Below are 18,774 nucleotides of genomic sequence, written 5' to 3' on the forward strand. Positions count from 1 at the left end.
ATCTGTACACATCACTGTCACTGCACCTCCATCATACACCCTAATCTATACACATCACTGTCACTGTCACTGCACACCCATCACACACCCTCATCTATACACATCACTGTCACTGCACCTCCATCACACACCCTCATCTGTACACATCACTGTCACTGCACCTCCATCACACACCCTCATCTATACACATCACTGTCACTGCACCTCCATCATACACCCTCATCTATACACATCACTGTCACTGCACCTCCATCACACACCCTCATCTATACACATCACTGTCACTACACCTCCATCACACACCCTCATCTGTACACATCACTGTCACTGCACCTCCATCACACACCCTCATCTATACACATCACTGTCACTGCACCTCCATCACACACCCTCATCTATACACATCACTGTCACTGCACCTCCATCACACCCCCTCATCTATACACATCACTGTCACTGCACCTCCATCATACACCCTCATCTGTACACATCACTGTCACTGCACCTCCATCACACACCCTCATCTATACACATCACTGTCACTGCACCTCCATCACACACCCTCATCTATACACATCACTGTCACTACACCTCCATCACACACACTTATCTATACACACCACTGTCACTGCACCTCCATCATACACCCACATCTGTACACATCACTGTCACTGCACCTCCATCACACACCCTCATCTATACACATCACTGTCACTGCACCTCCATCATACACCCTCATCTATACACATCACTGTCACTGCACCTCCATCACACACCCTCATCTACACACATCACTGTCACTGCACCTCCATCACACACCCTCATCTACACACATCACTGTCACTGCACCTCCATCATACACCCACATCTGTACACATCACTGTCACTGCACCTCCATCACACACCCTCATCTATACACATCACTGTCACTGCACCTCCATCATACACCCTCATCTATACACATCACTGTCACTGCACCTCCATCATACACCCTCATCTATACACATCACTGTCACTGCACCTCCATCATACACCCTCATCTATACACATCACTGTCACTGCACCTCCATCATACACCCTCATCTATACACATCACTGTCACTGCACCTCCATCACACACCCTCATCTATACACATCACTGTCACTGCACCTCCATCACACACCCTCATCTATACACATCACTGTCACTGCACCTCCATCACACACCCTCATCTGTACACATCACTGTCACTGCACCTCCATCACACACCCTCATCTATACACATCACTGTCACTGCACCTCCATCACACACCCTCATCTGTACACATCACTGTCACTGCACCTCCATCACACACCCTCATCTATACACATCACTGTCACTGCACCTCCATCACACACCCTCATCTGTACACATCACTGTCACTGCACCTCCATCACACACCCTCATCTATACACATCACTGTCACTGCACCTCCATCACACACCCTCATCTATACACATCACTGTCACTGCACCTCCATCACACACCCTCATCTATACACATCACTGTCACTGCACCTCCATCACACACCCTCATCTATACACATCACTGTCACTGCACCTCCATCACACACCCTCATCTGTACACATCACTGTCACTGCACCTCCATCACACACCCTCATCTATACACATCACTGTCACTGCACCTCCATCACACAGCCTCATCTATACACATCACTGTCACTGCACCTCCATCATACACCCTCATCTATACACATCACTGTCACTGCACCTCCATCACACACCCTCATCTATACACATCACTGTCACTGCACCTCCATCATACACCCTCATCTATACACATCACTGTCACTGCACCTCCATCACACACCCTCATCTATACACATCACTGTCACTGCACCTCCATCACACACCCTCATCTATACACATCACTGTCACTGCACCTCCATCATACACCCTCATCTATACACATCACTGTCACTGCACCTCCATCACACACCCTCATCTATACACTAGAGATGAGCGCCTGAAATTTTTCGGGTTTTGTGTTTTGGTTTTGGGTTCGGTTCCGCGGCCGTGTTTTGGGTTCGAACGCGTTTTGGCAAAACCTCACCGAATTTTTTTTGTCGGATTCGGGTGTGTTTTGGATTCGGGTGTTTTTTTCCAAAAACACTAAAAAACAGCTTAAATCATAGAATTTGGGGGTCATTTTGATCCCAAAGTATTATTAACCTCAAAAACCATAATTTACACTCATTTTCAGTCTATTCTGAATACCTCACACCTCACAATATTATTTTTAGTCCTAAAATTTGCACCGAGGTCGCTGTGTGAGTAAGATAAGCGACCCTAGTGGCCGACACAAACACCGGGCCCATCTAGGAGTGGCACTGCAGTGTCACGCAGGATGTCCCTTCCAAAAAACCCTCCCCAAACAGCACATGACGCAAAGAAAAAAAGAGGCGCAATGAGGTAGCTGTGTGAGTAAGATTAGCGACCCTAGTGGCCGACACAAACACCGGGCCCATCTAGGAGTGTCACTGCAGTGTCACGCAGGATGGCCCTTCCAAAAAACCCTCCCCAAACAGCACATGACGCAAAGAAAAAAAGAGGCGCAATGAGGTAGCTGTGTGAGTAAGATTAGCGACCCTAGTGGCCGACACAAACACCGGGCCCATCTAGGAGTGGCACTGCAGTGTCACGCAGGATGTCCCTTCCAAAAAACCCTCCCCAAACAGCACATGACGCAAAGAAAAAAAGAGGCGCAATGAGGTAGCTGTGTGAGTAAGATTAGCGACCCTAGTGGCCGACACAAACACCGGGCCCATCTAGGAGTGGCACTGCAGTGTCACGCAGGATGGCCCTTCCAAAAAACCCTCCCCAAACAGCACATGACGCAAAGAAAAAAAGAGGCGCAATGAGGTAGCTGTGTGAGTAAGATTAGCGACCCTAGTGGCCGACACAAACACCGGGCCCATCTAGGAGTGGCACTGCAGTGTCACGCAGGATGTCCCTTCCAAAAAACCCTCCCCAAACAGCACATGACGCAAAGAAAAAAAGAGGCTTTTTACTGATATTTGGTGTTTTGGATTTGACATGCTCTGTACTATGACATTGGGCATCGGCCTTGGCAGACGACGTTGCTGGCATTTCATCGTCTCGGCCATGACTAGTGGCAGCAGCTTCAGCACGAGGTGGAAGTGGATCTTGATCTTTCCCTAATTTTGGAACCTCAACATTTTTGTTCTCCATATTTTAATAGGCACAACTAAAAGGCACCTCAGGTAAACAATGGAGATGGATGGATTGGATACTAGTATACAATTATGGACGGGCTGCCGAGTGCCGACACAGAGGTAGCCACAGCCGTGAACTACCGCACTGTACTGTGTCTGCTGCTAATATATAGACTGGTTGATAAAGAGATAGTATACTCGTAACTAGTATGTATGTATAAAGAAAGAAAAAAAAAACACGGTTAGGTGGTATATACAATTATGGACGGGCTGCCGAGTGCCGACACAGAGGTAGCCACAGCCGTGAACTACCGCACTGTACACTGGTTGATAAAGAGATAGTAGTATACTCGTAACAACTAGTATGACACTATGACGACGGTATAAAGAATGAAAAAAAAACCACGGTTAGGTGGTATATATTATAATAATAATACAATTATGGATGGACGGACTGCCTGCCGACTGCCGACACAGAGGTAGCCACAGCCGTGAACTACCGCACTGTACACTGGTTGATAAAGAGATAGTAGTATACTCGTAACAACTAGTATGACACTATGACGACGGTATAAAGAATGAAAAAAAAACCACGGTTAGGTGGTATATATTATAATAATAATACAATTATGGATGGACGGACTGCCTGCCGACTGCCGACACAGAGGTAGCCACAGCCGTGAACTACCGCACTGTACACTGGTTGATAAAGAGATAGTAGTATACTCGTAACAACTAGTATGACACTATGACGACGGTATAAAGAATGAAAAAAAAACCACGGTTAGGTGGTATATATTATAATAATAATACAATTATGGATGGACGGACTGCCTGCCGACTGCCGACACAGAGGTAGCCACAGCCGTGAACTACCGCACTGTACACTGGTTGATAAAGAGATAGTAGTATACTCGTAACAACTAGTATGACACTATGACGACGGTATAAAGAATGAAAAAAAAACCACGGTTAGGTGGTATATATTATAATAATAATACAATTATGGATGGACGGACTGCCTGCCGACTGCCGACACAGAGGTAGCCACAGCCGTGAACTACCGCACTGTACACTGGTTGATAAAGAGATAGTAGTATACTCGTAACAACTAGTATGACACTATGACGACGGTATAAAGAATGAAAAAAAAACCACAGTTAGGTGGTATATATTATAATAATAATACAATTATGGATGGACGGACTGCCTGCCGACTGCCGACACAGAGGTAGCCACAGCCGTGAACTACCGCACTGTACACTGGTTGATAAAGAGATAGTAGTATACTCGTAACAATTAGGATGACACTATGACGGTATAAAGAATGAAAAAAAAACCACGGTTAGGTGGTAGGTATATAATAATAAATAATACAATTCTGGTCGGACGGACTGCCTGCCGTGTGCCGACACAGAGGTAGCCACAGCCGTGAACTACCGCACTGTACACTGGTTGATAAAGAGATAGTAGTATACTCGTAACAATTAGGATGACACTATGACGGTATAAAGAATGAAAAAAAAACCACGGTTAGGTGGTAGGTATATAATAATAAATAATACAATTCTGGTCGGACGGACTGCCTGCCGTGTGCCGACACAGAGGTAGCCACAGCCGTGAACTACCGCACTGTACACTGGTTGATAAAGAGATAGTAGTATACTCGTAACAATTAGGATGACACTATGACGGTATAAAGAATGAAAAAAAAACCACGGTTAGGTGGTAGGTATATAATAATAAATAATACAATTCTGGTCGGACGGACTGCCTGCCGTGTGCCGACACAGAGGTAGCCACAGCCGTGAACTACCGCACTGTACACTGGTTGATAAAGAGATAGTAGTATACTCGTAACAATTAGGATGACACTATGACGGTATAAAGAATGAAAAAAAAACCACGGTTAGGTGGTAGGTATATAATAATAAATAATACAATTCTGGTCGGACGGACTGCCTGCCGTGTGCCGACACAGAGGTAGCCACAGTCGTGAACTACCGCACTGTACACTGGTTGATAAAGAGATAGTAGTATACTCGTAACAATTAGGATGACACTATGACGGTATAAAGAATGAAAAAAAAACCACGGTTAGGTGGTAGGTATATAATAATAAATAATACAATTCTGGTCGGATGGACTGCCTGCCGTGTGCCGACACAGAGGTAGCCACAGCCGTGAACTACCGCACTGTACACTGGTTGATAAAGAGATAGTAGTATACTCGTAACAATTAGGATGACACTATGACGGTATAAAGAATGAAAAAAAAACCACGGTTAGGTGGTAGGTATATAATAATAAATAATACAATTCTGGTCGGACGGACTGCCTGCCGTGTGCCGACACAGAGGTAGCCACAGCCGTGAACTACCGCACTGTACACTGGTTGATAAAGAGATAGTAGTATACTCGTAACAATTAGGATGACACTATGACGGTATAAAGAATGAAAAAAAAACCACGGTTAGGTGGTAGGTATATAATAATAAATAATACAATTCTGGTCGGACGGACTGCCTGCCGTGTGCCGACACAGAGGTAGCCACAGCCGTGAACTACCGCACTGTACTGTGTCTGCTGCTAATATAGACTGGTTGATATTTAAAGAGATATTAGTAGTATACAACAATACTATACTGGTGGTCAGGCACTGGTCACCACTCCTGCAGCAAAAGTGTGCACTGTTAATTAATATAATTGTACTCCTGGCTCCTGCTAACAACCTGCAGTGCTCCCCAGTCTCCCCCACAATTAATTATAAGCTTTTAATTTATACATTGATGACTGTGCAGCACACTGGGCTGAGCTGAGTGCACACAGACTGAGTCACACTGTGTGACTGACTGTGCTGTGTATCGTTTTTTTTTTCAGGCAGAGAACGGATATAGCAGAGAGAAGTGAACGGATATATTATATTAAATAAAAGTTAACTAGCAACTGCACTGGTCACTGACTGTGGTAAACTAACTCTGTCTGCGACTCTGCACAATCTCTCTCTCTCTATCTAATCTATCTCTATTCTAATGGAGAGGACGCCAGACACGTCCTCTCCCTATCAATCTCAATGCACGAGTGAAAATGGCGGCGACGCGCGGCTCCTTATATAGAATCCGAGTCTCGCGATAGAATCCGAGCCTCGCGAGAATCCGACAGCGTCATGATGACGTTCGGGCGCGCTCGGGTTAACCGAGCAAGGCGGGAAGATCCGAGTCGCTCGGACCCGTGGAAAAAAAAGTGAAGTTCGTGCGGGTTCGGATTCAAAGAAACCGAACCCGCTCATCTCTACTATACACATCACTGTCACTGCACCTCCATCATACACCCTCATCTATACACGTCACTATCACTGCACCTCCATCACACACCCTCATCTATACACATCACTGTCACTGCACCTCCATCACACACCCTCATCTACACACATCACTGTCACTGCACCTCCATCACACACCATCATCTGTACACATCCCTGTCACTGCACCTCCATCACACACCCTCATCTATACACATCACTGTCACTGCACCTCCACCACACACCCTCATCTATACACATCCCTGTCACTGCACCTCCATCACACACCCTCATCTATACACATCACTGTCACTGCACCTCCATCATACACCCTCATCTATACACATCACTGTCACTGCACCTCCATCACACACCCTCATCTATACACATCACTGTCACTGCACCTCTATCACACACCCTCATCTATACACATCACTGTCACTGCACCTCCATCACACACCCTCATCTGTACACATCACTGTCACTGCACCTCCATCACACACCTCATCTATACACATCACTGTCACTGCACCTCCATCACACACCCTCATCTGTACACATCACTATCACTGCACCTCCATCATACACCCTCATCTATACACATCACTGTCACTGCACCTACATCACACACCCTCATCTATACACATCACTGTCACTGCACCTCCATCACACACCCTCATCTATACACATCACTGTCACTGCACCTCCATCACACACCCTCATCTATACACATCACTGTCACTGCACCTCCATCACACACCCTCATCTATACACACCACTGTCACTGTACCTCCATCACACACCCTCATCTATACACACCACTGTCACTGTACCTCCATCACACACCCTCATCTATACACATCACTGTCACTGCACCTCCATCACACACCCTGATCTGTACACATCACTGTCACTGCACCTCCATCACACACCCTCATCTATACACATCACTGTCACTGCATCTCCATCACACACCCTCATCTATACACATCACTGTCACTGCACCTCCATCATACACCCTCATCTATACACATCACTGTCACTGTACCTCCATCACACACCCTCATCTATACACATCACTGTCACTGCACCTCCATCACACACCCTCATCTATACACATCACTGTCACTGCACCTCCATCACACACCCTCATCTATACACATCACTGTCACTGCACCTCCATCACACACCCTCATCTATACACATCACTATCACTGCACCTCCATCACACACCCTCATCTGTACACATCACTGTCACTGCACCTCTATCACACACCCTCATCTATACACATCACTGTCACTGCACCTCCATCACACACCCTCATCTATACACATCACTGTCACTGCACCTCCATCACACACCCTCATCTATACACATCACTGTCACTGCACCTCCATCACACACCCTCATCTATACACATCACTGTCACTGCACCTCCATCATACACCCTCATCTATACACATCACTGTCACTGCACCTCCATCACACACCCTCATCTATACACATCACTGTCACTGCACCTCCATCACACACCCTCATCTATACACATCACTGTCACTGCACCTCCATCACACACCCTCATCTATACACATCACTGTCACTACACCTCCATCATACACCCTCATCTATACACATCACTGTCACTGCACCTCCATCACACACCCTCATCTGTACACATCACTGTCACTGCACCTCCAACACACACCCTCATCTATACACATCACTGTCACTGCACCTCCATCATACACCCTCATCTATACACATCACTATCACTGCACCTCCATCACACACCCTCATCTGTACACATCACTGTCACTGCACCTCCAACACACACCCTCATCTATACACATCACTGTCACTGCACCTCCATCACACACCCTCATCTATACACATCACTGTCACTGCATCTCCATCACACACCCTCATCTATACACATCACTGACACTGCACCTCCATCACACACCCTCATCTATACACATCACTGTCACTGCACCTCCATCACACACCCTCATCTATACACATCACTGTCACTGCACCTCCATCACACACCCTCATCTATACACATCACTGTCACTGCACCTCCATCATACACCCTCATCTATACACATCACTGTCACTGCACCTCCATCACACACCCTCATCTATACACATCACTGTCACTGCACCTCCATCACACACCCTCATCTATACACATCACTGTCACTGCACCTCCATCACACACCCTCATCTATACACATCACTGTCACTGCACCTCCATCATACACCCTCATCTATACACATCACTGTCACTGCACCTCCATCACACACCCTCATCTGTACACATCACTGTCACTGCACCTCCAACACACACCCTCATCTATACACATCACTGTCACTGCACCTCCATCATACACCCTCATCTATACACATCACTATCACTGCACCTCCATCACACACCCTCATCTGTACACATCACTGTCACTGCACCTCCAACACACACCCTCATCTATACACATCACTGTCACTGCACCTCCATCACACACCCTCATCTATACACATCACTGTCACTGCATCTCCATCACACACCCTCATCTATACACATCACTGACACTGCACCTCCATCACACACCCTCATCTATACACATCACTGTCACTGCACCTCCATCACACACCCTCATCTATACACATCACTGTCACTGCACCTCCATCACACACCCTCATCTGTACACATCACTGTCACTGCACCTCCATCACACACCCTCATCTATACACATCACTGTCACTGCACCTCCATCACACACCCTCATCTATACACATCACTGTCACTGCACCTCCATCACACACCCTTATCTATACACATCACTGTCACTGCACCTCCATCACACACCCTCATCTATACACATCACTGTCACTGCACCTCCATCATACACCCTCATCTATACACATCACTGTCACTGCACCTCCATCACACACCCTCATCTATACACATCACTGTCACTGCACCTCCATCATACACCCTCATCTGTACACATCACTGTCACTGCACCTCCATCACACACCCTCATCTGTACACATCACTGTCACTGCACCTCCATCACACACCCTCATCTATACACATCACTGTCACTGCACCTCCATCACACACCCTCATCTATACACATCACTGTCACTGCACCTCCATCACACACCCTCATCTATACACATCACTGTCACTGCACCTCCATCATACACCCTCATCTATACACATCACTGTCACTGCACCTCCATCACACACCCTCATCTATACACATCACTGTCACTGCACCTCCATCATACACCCTCATCTGTACACATCACTGTCACTACACCTCCATCACACACCTTCATCTATACACATCACTATCACTGCACCTCCATCACACATCGTCATCTGTACACATCACTGTCACTGCACCTCCATCACACACCCTCATCTGTACACATCACTGTCACTGCACCTCCATCATACACCCTCATCTATACACATCACTGTCACTGCACCTCCATCACACACCCTCATCTGTACACATCACTGTCACTGCACCTCCAACACACACCCTCATCTATACACATCACTGTCACTGCACCTCCATCATACACCCTCATCTATACACATCACTATCACTGCACCTCCATCACACACCCTCATCTGTACACATCACTGTCACTGCACCTCCAACACACACCCTCATCTATACACATCACTGTCACTGCACCTCCATCACACACCCTCATCTATACACATCACTGTCACTGCATCTCCATCACACACCCTCATCTATACACATCACTGACACTGCACCTCCATCACACACCCTCATCTATACACATCACTGTCACTGCACCTCCATCACACACCCTCATCTATACACATCACTGTCACTGCACCTCCATCACACACCCTCATCTGTACACATCACTGTCACTGCACCTCCATCACACACCCTCATCTATACACATCACTGTCACTGCACCTCCATCACACACCCTCATCTATACACATCACTGTCACTGCACCTCCATCACACACCCTTATCTATACACATCACTGTCACTGCACCTCCATCACACACCCTCATCTGTACACATCACTGTCACTGCACCTCTATCATACACCCTCATCTATACACATCACTGTCACTGCACCTCCATCACACACCCTCATCTATACACATCACTGTCACTGCACCTCCATCATACACCCTCATCTATACACATCACTGTCACTGCACCTCCATCACACACCCTCATCTATACACATCACTGTCACTGCACCTCCATCATACACCCTCATCTGTACACATCACTGTCACTGCACCTCCATCACACACCCTCATCTGTACACATCACTGTCACTGCACCTCCATCACACACCCTCATCTATACACATCACTGTCACTGCACCTCCATCACACACCCTCATCTATACACATCACTGTCACTGCACCTCCATCATACACCCTCATCTATACACATCACTGTCACTGCACCTCCATCACACACCCTCATCTATACACATCACTGTCACTGCACCTCCATCATACACCCTCATCTGTACACATCACTGTCACTACACCTCCATCACACACCTTCATCTATACACATCACTATCACTGCACCTCCATCACACATCGTCATCTGTACACATCACTGTCACTGCACCTCCATCACACACCCTCATCTGTACACATCACTGTCACTGCACCTCCATCACACACCCTCATCTATACACATCACTGTCACTGCATCTCCATCATACACCCTCATCTATACACATCACTGTCACTACACCTCCATCACACACCCTCATCTATACACATCACTGTCACTGCACCTCCATCACACACCCTCATCTGTACACATCACTATCACTGCACCTCCATCACACACCCTCATCTATACACATCACTGTCACTACACCTCCATCACACACCCTCATCTATACACATCTCTGTCACTGCACCTCCATCATACACCTCATCTATACACATCACTGTCACTGCACCTCCATCACACACCTCATCTATACACATCACTGTCACTGCACCTCCATCACACACCCTCATCTGTACACATCACTGTCACTGCACCTCCATCACACACCCTCATCTGTACACATCACTGTCACTGCACCTCCATCACACACCCTCATCTATACACATCACTGTCACTGCACCTCCATCACACACCTCATCTATACACATCACTGTCACTGCACCTCCATCACACACCCTCATCTATACACATCACTGTCACTGCACCTCCATCACACACCCTCATCTATACACATCACTGTCACTGCACCTCCATCACACACCCTCATCTATACACATCACTGTCACTGCATCTCCATCATACACCCTCATCTATACACATCACTGTCACTACACCTCCATCACACACCCTCATCTATACACATCACTGTCACTGCACCTCCATCACACACCCTCATCTGTACACATCACTGTCACTGCAGCTCATCAGATGGACATTATGAGTAATTTCTGTTTTCTGCTTATTCTGTAGATGATCTAAGAGCTACTTGATAAATCATGGAGCGTTTATATTTCTCATGTTTCACTGTCAAAATTCTCCTGATTTTTATTGTTTGCTCGCTGGAAGAGAGATGTAGTCTTCCACCTTTATCATTGCTTGATGGTATAACACAGCCTGGAGATATCATGTTTGGGGTCTTACTAGGTCTTCATGCTGACAAAATTTACCATAAACTTCCATTTAATGTGAGGCCACCCAAGACCATGTGTACATTGTAAGTAACCTTTATATTACTGATGCTCTTTAAAGTATTGTCTTGTTTCCGACTCTGCTTCTGCTGAGTTAGGTATTCCTGTATCCTTTTAAAATACAAGGGCCATCTGTAAGCATTAGGTTAGTCTTACCTGTTTCTACAATCTGCCAATACACCTTCCTCCAGCTTTCTGAGTGTGTCTCGTTATACAGTATGTAGGCATGAGCGAGTTCGATTCTCTGAGAACCGAACCCGCCCGAACTTGGCGATCCGAGCCTGGATCCGAGTCAGGCTTGTTTTTCGCAACTGACTCAGATCCGAAAACGAGGCAAAATGTCATCATCCCGCTGTCAGATCTCTCGGGTTTTGGATTCTATATAAGTCCCCGGTGATCGATCCCATCTTCACCCCGGACTTGGAGGGTGCACAGGACACGTTCCTTCTGTGCTGCTGTAGTTAGGGAAGGGGCAGGAGAGAGTAATGGGGGGCAGGAGAAAGCAGAGGGGGGCAGGAGAGAGCAGTGCTGCTTTTATAGGTGTGCTGTGTCAGTCACTGTGTAGGGTTCTGCGCAGCACAGTAGTGCACTGCACTAGCATACTGTGGCTGTGTATAGGACGGACCAGTTGTTGTTCTCTGTCTATAAGGGGCTGTGTACTGCTGTACACTACTGCTATATATCTCTGTGTGATCCAAAGCCAAAAATATATTTAATTTAATTGGTGCATCACTCAGTACTGTGGCTGCCATACACTAACACTACTGCCATATCTGTGTGTGATCCAAAGTTAAAAATATATTTAATTGGTGCGATACTCTGATTACTAGTACTGCGGCTGCCATACACTACTGCTATATATCCACTGTGTGTGAACCAGAGCAATAATAAATATTTCCATTGGTGCATCACTAATTGATGACTACCAGTACTGCCGTACACTACTGCTATATATCCTCTGTGTGTGATCCAGAGCAAAAATATATTTCTATTGGTGCATCACTCTGACTACTAGTACAGCGGCTGCCATATACTACTGCTGTATATCCTCTGTGTGTGATCCAAAGCCAAAAATATATTTCTATTATGTATTTGAAAGGGGTGCTCTGTTTGTTGTATCTGAAAGGGTTGAACTGTCCATCCATCCAGGGGCTCTCAGGGGCAAATGCAGGATTTTCATTGGGGGGGTTTCCACTGTACATGCATGTGTGTGTGTGTATATTTATATATATATGTAGCATATATACACACAGCAGACACACACACACACACACACACAGCATACATACAGTACACACAGGATATATGCTACACACACACACACACACACACACACACACACACACACGAAGCATACTTACACATTGGTTTTGTTGTCTGGGTTAGGCTATTAGGGTTGGTTTAGCGGTTTGGGTTAGGGTATTAGGGACAGTTTAGTGGTCTAGGCTAGTGGTTTGGGTAATAGAGCTAGTCTAGGGGTATGGGTGAGGGCATTAGGGATAGGGTATTAGGCTTGGTACAGTGGCCTGGGCCAGATTAAGTACTTGGGTTAGGGGTTAAGGCATTAGGGACAGGGCATCAGGGTTGTTTCATTGGATTGGGCCAGGGCATAGGGTTAGTTTAGCGGTTTAATTGAAGGATCAGACCTCATCACACATGCTGCTATGCCTGCACCTTTTCTTCCCTGCAGCAGTGCAGCTTGCATAGGCTGACACTGCATGCTTTTTGGCTGGCCACAGGACAGGCACAGCTGAGTAGCTCAGAGTCATAATCACTGTACTTCTCTGTCAAACAGTGATCCGATCGGCAGTGGTGGTCAGCCTCTCCTCTCCCACTCGTGGATGCCTCCCTCCACCCCTCAATGTCGGACCCTACTCGTAGATGCCTCCCTCCACTTCATAGACAGACCCCACTCACAGATGCCTCCCTCCTCCTCTCATGGACTGACCCTCCTTCCCCACTCATGGATACAGCCCCCCTGCCCCCAATCTCAGCTTAAAACACCCTCCCCCAATTTGCTGGTGCACCCTTCCCCCGCTCTCTGCCACAGCCATGTGTACCACTTTAACAAACAGGTTGATTCCAATAGTGGCAGCGGGTGACCTGCGCCCAGTGAGAGACAGAGACAAGGTTCTACCCCCCGTGTGCACCACCGCACCTCCCTCCTAACCTTGTGTCCGTCGCTGCGCTGTTACCAAGGAGCTACTGTATGTTGTACAGCAGCTTCTTTGAACCCGGAACCTCCTGGCTACCCCTGCCGTGATCCCTGTCTGTAGCCCTGATAGCAGCGCTGCGGCTACGTCTAAAAAAAAAAAACCATCAGCGCGGCAGCAGCAGCATGGATCGGCCTGGCGAGGGTGGGGAGTAGTTCTAAGCATTCACCAGTGACATCATCTTAGTCAATAGATCGGCGCATAGAGGGGGTTTCCAGGTACTCGGAACCCCCCCCTGCGTGCGCGTATGGCTCTGTCCCAGTGTAAAATAAAAATAATAGAAGTGAAAAACAAAAAAAGCCTAAAATTATAATTATTAAAAAAAAAAAAAATCGAATTTTTTGTTTGTGCTGTACCCAAGTGTACTATACAATATTTATTTTATTTTCATAAGTACTGTTATGCTGCCGGTCAGCCCGCAGTATATTATTTCCTACTCATAAACGCATTGTACGACGCTGTCGGTGTAGTCAACCGCAGTGTGTATTTATTATATATACACTGCTCAAAAAAATAAAGGGGACACTAAAATAACACATCCTAGATCTGAATGAATGAAATATTCTTATTAAATACTTTGTTCTTTACATAGTTGAATGTGCTGACAACAAAATCACACAAAAATTATCAATGGAAATCAAATTTATTAACCCATGGAGGTCTGGATTTGGAGTCACACTCAAAATTAAAGTGGAAAAGCACACTACAGGCTGATCCAACTATGATGTAATGTCCTTAAAACAAGTAAAAAATGAGGCTCAGTAGTGTGTGTGGCCTCCACGTGCCTGTATGACCTCCCTACAACGCCTGGGCATGCTCCTGATGAGGTGGCAGATGGTCTCCTGAGGGATCTCCTCCCAGACCTGGACTAAAGCATCCGCCAACTCCTGAACTGTCTGTGGCAATGTGGCGTTGGTGGATGGAGCGAGACATGATGTCCCAGATGTGCTCAATTGGATTCAGGTCTGGGGAATGGGCGGGCCAGTCCATAGCATCAATGCCTTTGTCTTGCAGGAACTGCTGACACACTCCAGCCACATGAGGTCTAGCATTGTCTTGCATTAGGAGGAACCCAGGGCCAACCGCACCAGCATATGGTCTCACAAGGGGTCTGAGGATCTCATCTTGGTACCTAATGGCAGTCAGGCTACCTCTGGCGAGCACATGGAGGGCTGTGCGCCCCCCCAAAGAAATGCCACCCCACACCATTACTGACCCAGTGCCAAACCGGTCATGCTGGAGGATGTTGCAGGCAGCAGAATGTTCTCCTTGGCGTCTCCAGACTCTGTCACGTCTGTCACATGTGCTCAGTGAGAACCTGCTTTCATCTGTGAAGAGCACAGGGCGCCAGTGGCGAATTTGACAATCTTGGTGTTCTCTGGCAAATGCCAAATGTCCTGCATAGTGTTGGGCTGTAAGCACAACCCCCACCTGTGGACGTCGGGCCCTCATACCACCCTCATGGAGTCTGTTTCTGATTGTTTGAGTAGACACATGCACATTTGTGGCTTGCTGGAGGTTATTTTGCAGGGCTCTGGCAGTGCTCCTCCTGTTCCTCCTTGCACAAAGGCGGAGGTAGCGGTCCTGCTGCTGGGTTGTTGCTCTCCTACGGCCTCCTCCACATCTCCTAATGTACTGGCCTTGTTCCTGGTAGCGCCTCCATGCTCTGGACACTACGCTGACAGACACAGCAAACCTTCTTGCCACAGCTCGCATTGATGTGCCATCCTGGATGAGCTGCACTACCTGAGCCACTTGTGTGGGTTGTAGACTCCGTCTCATGCTACCACTAGAGTGAAAGCACCGCCAGCTTTCAAAAGTGACCAAAACATCAGCCAGAAAGCATAGGAGCTGAGAAGTGGTCTGTGGTCACCACCTGCAGAACAACTCCTTTATTGGGGGTGTCTTGCTAATTGCCTATAATTTCCACCTGTTGTCTATTCCATTTGCACAACAGCATGTGAAATTGATTGTCAATCAGTGTTGCTTCCAAGTGGACAGTTTGATCTCACAGAAGTGTGATTGACTTGGAGTTACATTGTGTTGTTTTAGTGTTCCCTTTATTTGTTTGAGCAGTGTATTTCTGATTCATTTGTGCGACACTGTTACCGTCGGTGTGTAATATAAAAAATACTTCTACATATTTTTTTTACTAATTTCTGTGACTCTGTAACCGCAGTGTGTGATATAAAAAATAATATATATATTTTGAATTGAATAAATATTTTGTGGGGTGGTAGTCATGTGACCGCCGGTCAGCTGACCGACAGTCACATGACCTCCTCCATGAGCCCGACGGCTCACTATCCCGATGGTCGGCATGCCGACCAACAGGGACTATTTCCACTCGTGGGTGTCCACGACACCCATAGAGTGGGAATAGAACCCGTGGCAACCGCAGGTCGCCACCGAGCCCGCAGCATGGCGAGCGCAGCGAGCCCGCAAGGGGCTTGCTGCACTCGCCCCTCCCCGCCGGGATCCCGGCGTCGGTATGCTGCCGGGATCCCGGCGTCGGTAAGGTGACCGGCGGTCAGGAGACCGCCGGTCACCAGTACTACACCCATTTTGTGATGTGTCATCCCAGTATACATCCAGGGACTGCAGCTGCTCTGTCTATCTAGGGGTGTTCTGTCATTCCATCCAAAATAAAAGACATCTTTTTTTTTTATATGTTGTGCTGTATCCTACCAGAATACATCCAAGCGTGCTCCTTCCATTTCAGGGTGTGGGTCTGTAGCTCATATTCTTATTATAACTTATCGTCCTACTGTATTTTCATAACTCTTCTTATCACTACATTGTAATTAATTCAAATTAATAATATTAATAATAATTATAAATTAGCTAAATTTTCATTAAATTATTATAAATAAACTCTCCACCCTCATATAGTAAACTTTCAATATATCAAAGATATCTTTGAGGAAATGAAGAATTTGATTCTAAATAAATAAAATAATTTTTTTTAAATAAATTGAAATTAAAATAAATTAAATACATCTAAAAAAAAAAACATCAGCGCAGCAGCAGCATGGATCGGCCTGGCGAGGGTGGGGGAGTTTTAAGCATACACCAGTGACATCGTCATCTTAGTCAATAGATCAGCGCATAGAGGGGGTTTCCAGGTACTCTGAAATTCCCCCTGCAGGCGCATATTGCTCTGTCCCAGTGTAAAATAAAAATAATAAAAGTTGAAAACAAAAAGCCTAAAATTATAAATATAAAAAAAAAATCTATTTTTTTGTTTGTGCTGTACCCAAGTGTACTATACAATATTTATTTTATTTTCATAAGTACTGTTATGCTGCCGGTCAAACCGCAGTATATTATTTCCTACTCATTAACACTTTGTACGATGCTGTCAGTGTTAGTCAACTGCAGTGTGTATTTATTATATATATTTCTGATTCATTTGTGCGACACTGTAAGCACCGGTGTGTAGTATGAAAAATACTTTTACATATTTTTGACTAATTTGTGTGACACTGTAACCGCAGTATGTGATATAAAAAATAATATATAAGTATATTTTGATGTAAATTACTATTTTGTGCTGTGTCATCTCAGTATACATCCAGAAACTGCAGCTGATCCGTCCATGTAGCTAAATTTAAATTAAATGAATATAAAAAAAACCTCTCTACACTTTCTGCATATCGAAGATATCTTAGAGGAAATGAAGAATTTTATTCTAAATAAATTAAAATTTAAAAAATTAAATTAAAATAAATTGAAATTCAAATAAATTAAATAAATCTAAAATATTGTCTTTTTTTATTCTTCTTTGCCTTAATCATCTTTTTGTGAACTGAAATCTGAAGCCTTGCCTTTTTTTAAATACATTATTTTTTTTTTAGATTTTGTCCTTTCAGTGTTTACATCCAAGGGCTGCTGCTGCTCCGTTCAGCTACCTCGGTACAACCTTTTGGCCTAAAGAGTATAAAAACAATATTGTGAGCTTTGAGGTGTTCAGAATAGTATAAAAATGAGTGGAAATGAATGTTTTTGAGATTAATAATACTGTTTGAACAAAAACACCCCCACATTCTGTTATTTTAGCTGTTTGATGATTTTTCAGAAAAAAAAATCCAGATCCAAAACTGAAACCAAAACCCGCAAGGGTGGTTTTGGCTAAACCAATCCAGATCCAAAGCACGAAGGAGATCCAGATCCAAAACCAATACACAAAACAGGAAATATGGCCCGGTGCACACTCCTAGTTATATATGCTTTTAACTGTGTGATTATTATTAATATTTTTAGTAGAGATGTGCAGGGGGCATTTTTAAGGTTTTGTGTTT

Source organism: Pseudophryne corroboree, chromosome 6, assembly GCF_028390025.1.
Source record: "Pseudophryne corroboree isolate aPseCor3 chromosome 6, aPseCor3.hap2, whole genome shotgun sequence".
NCBI classification, from domain to species: Eukaryota; Metazoa; Chordata; class Amphibia; order Anura; family Myobatrachidae; genus Pseudophryne; species Pseudophryne corroboree.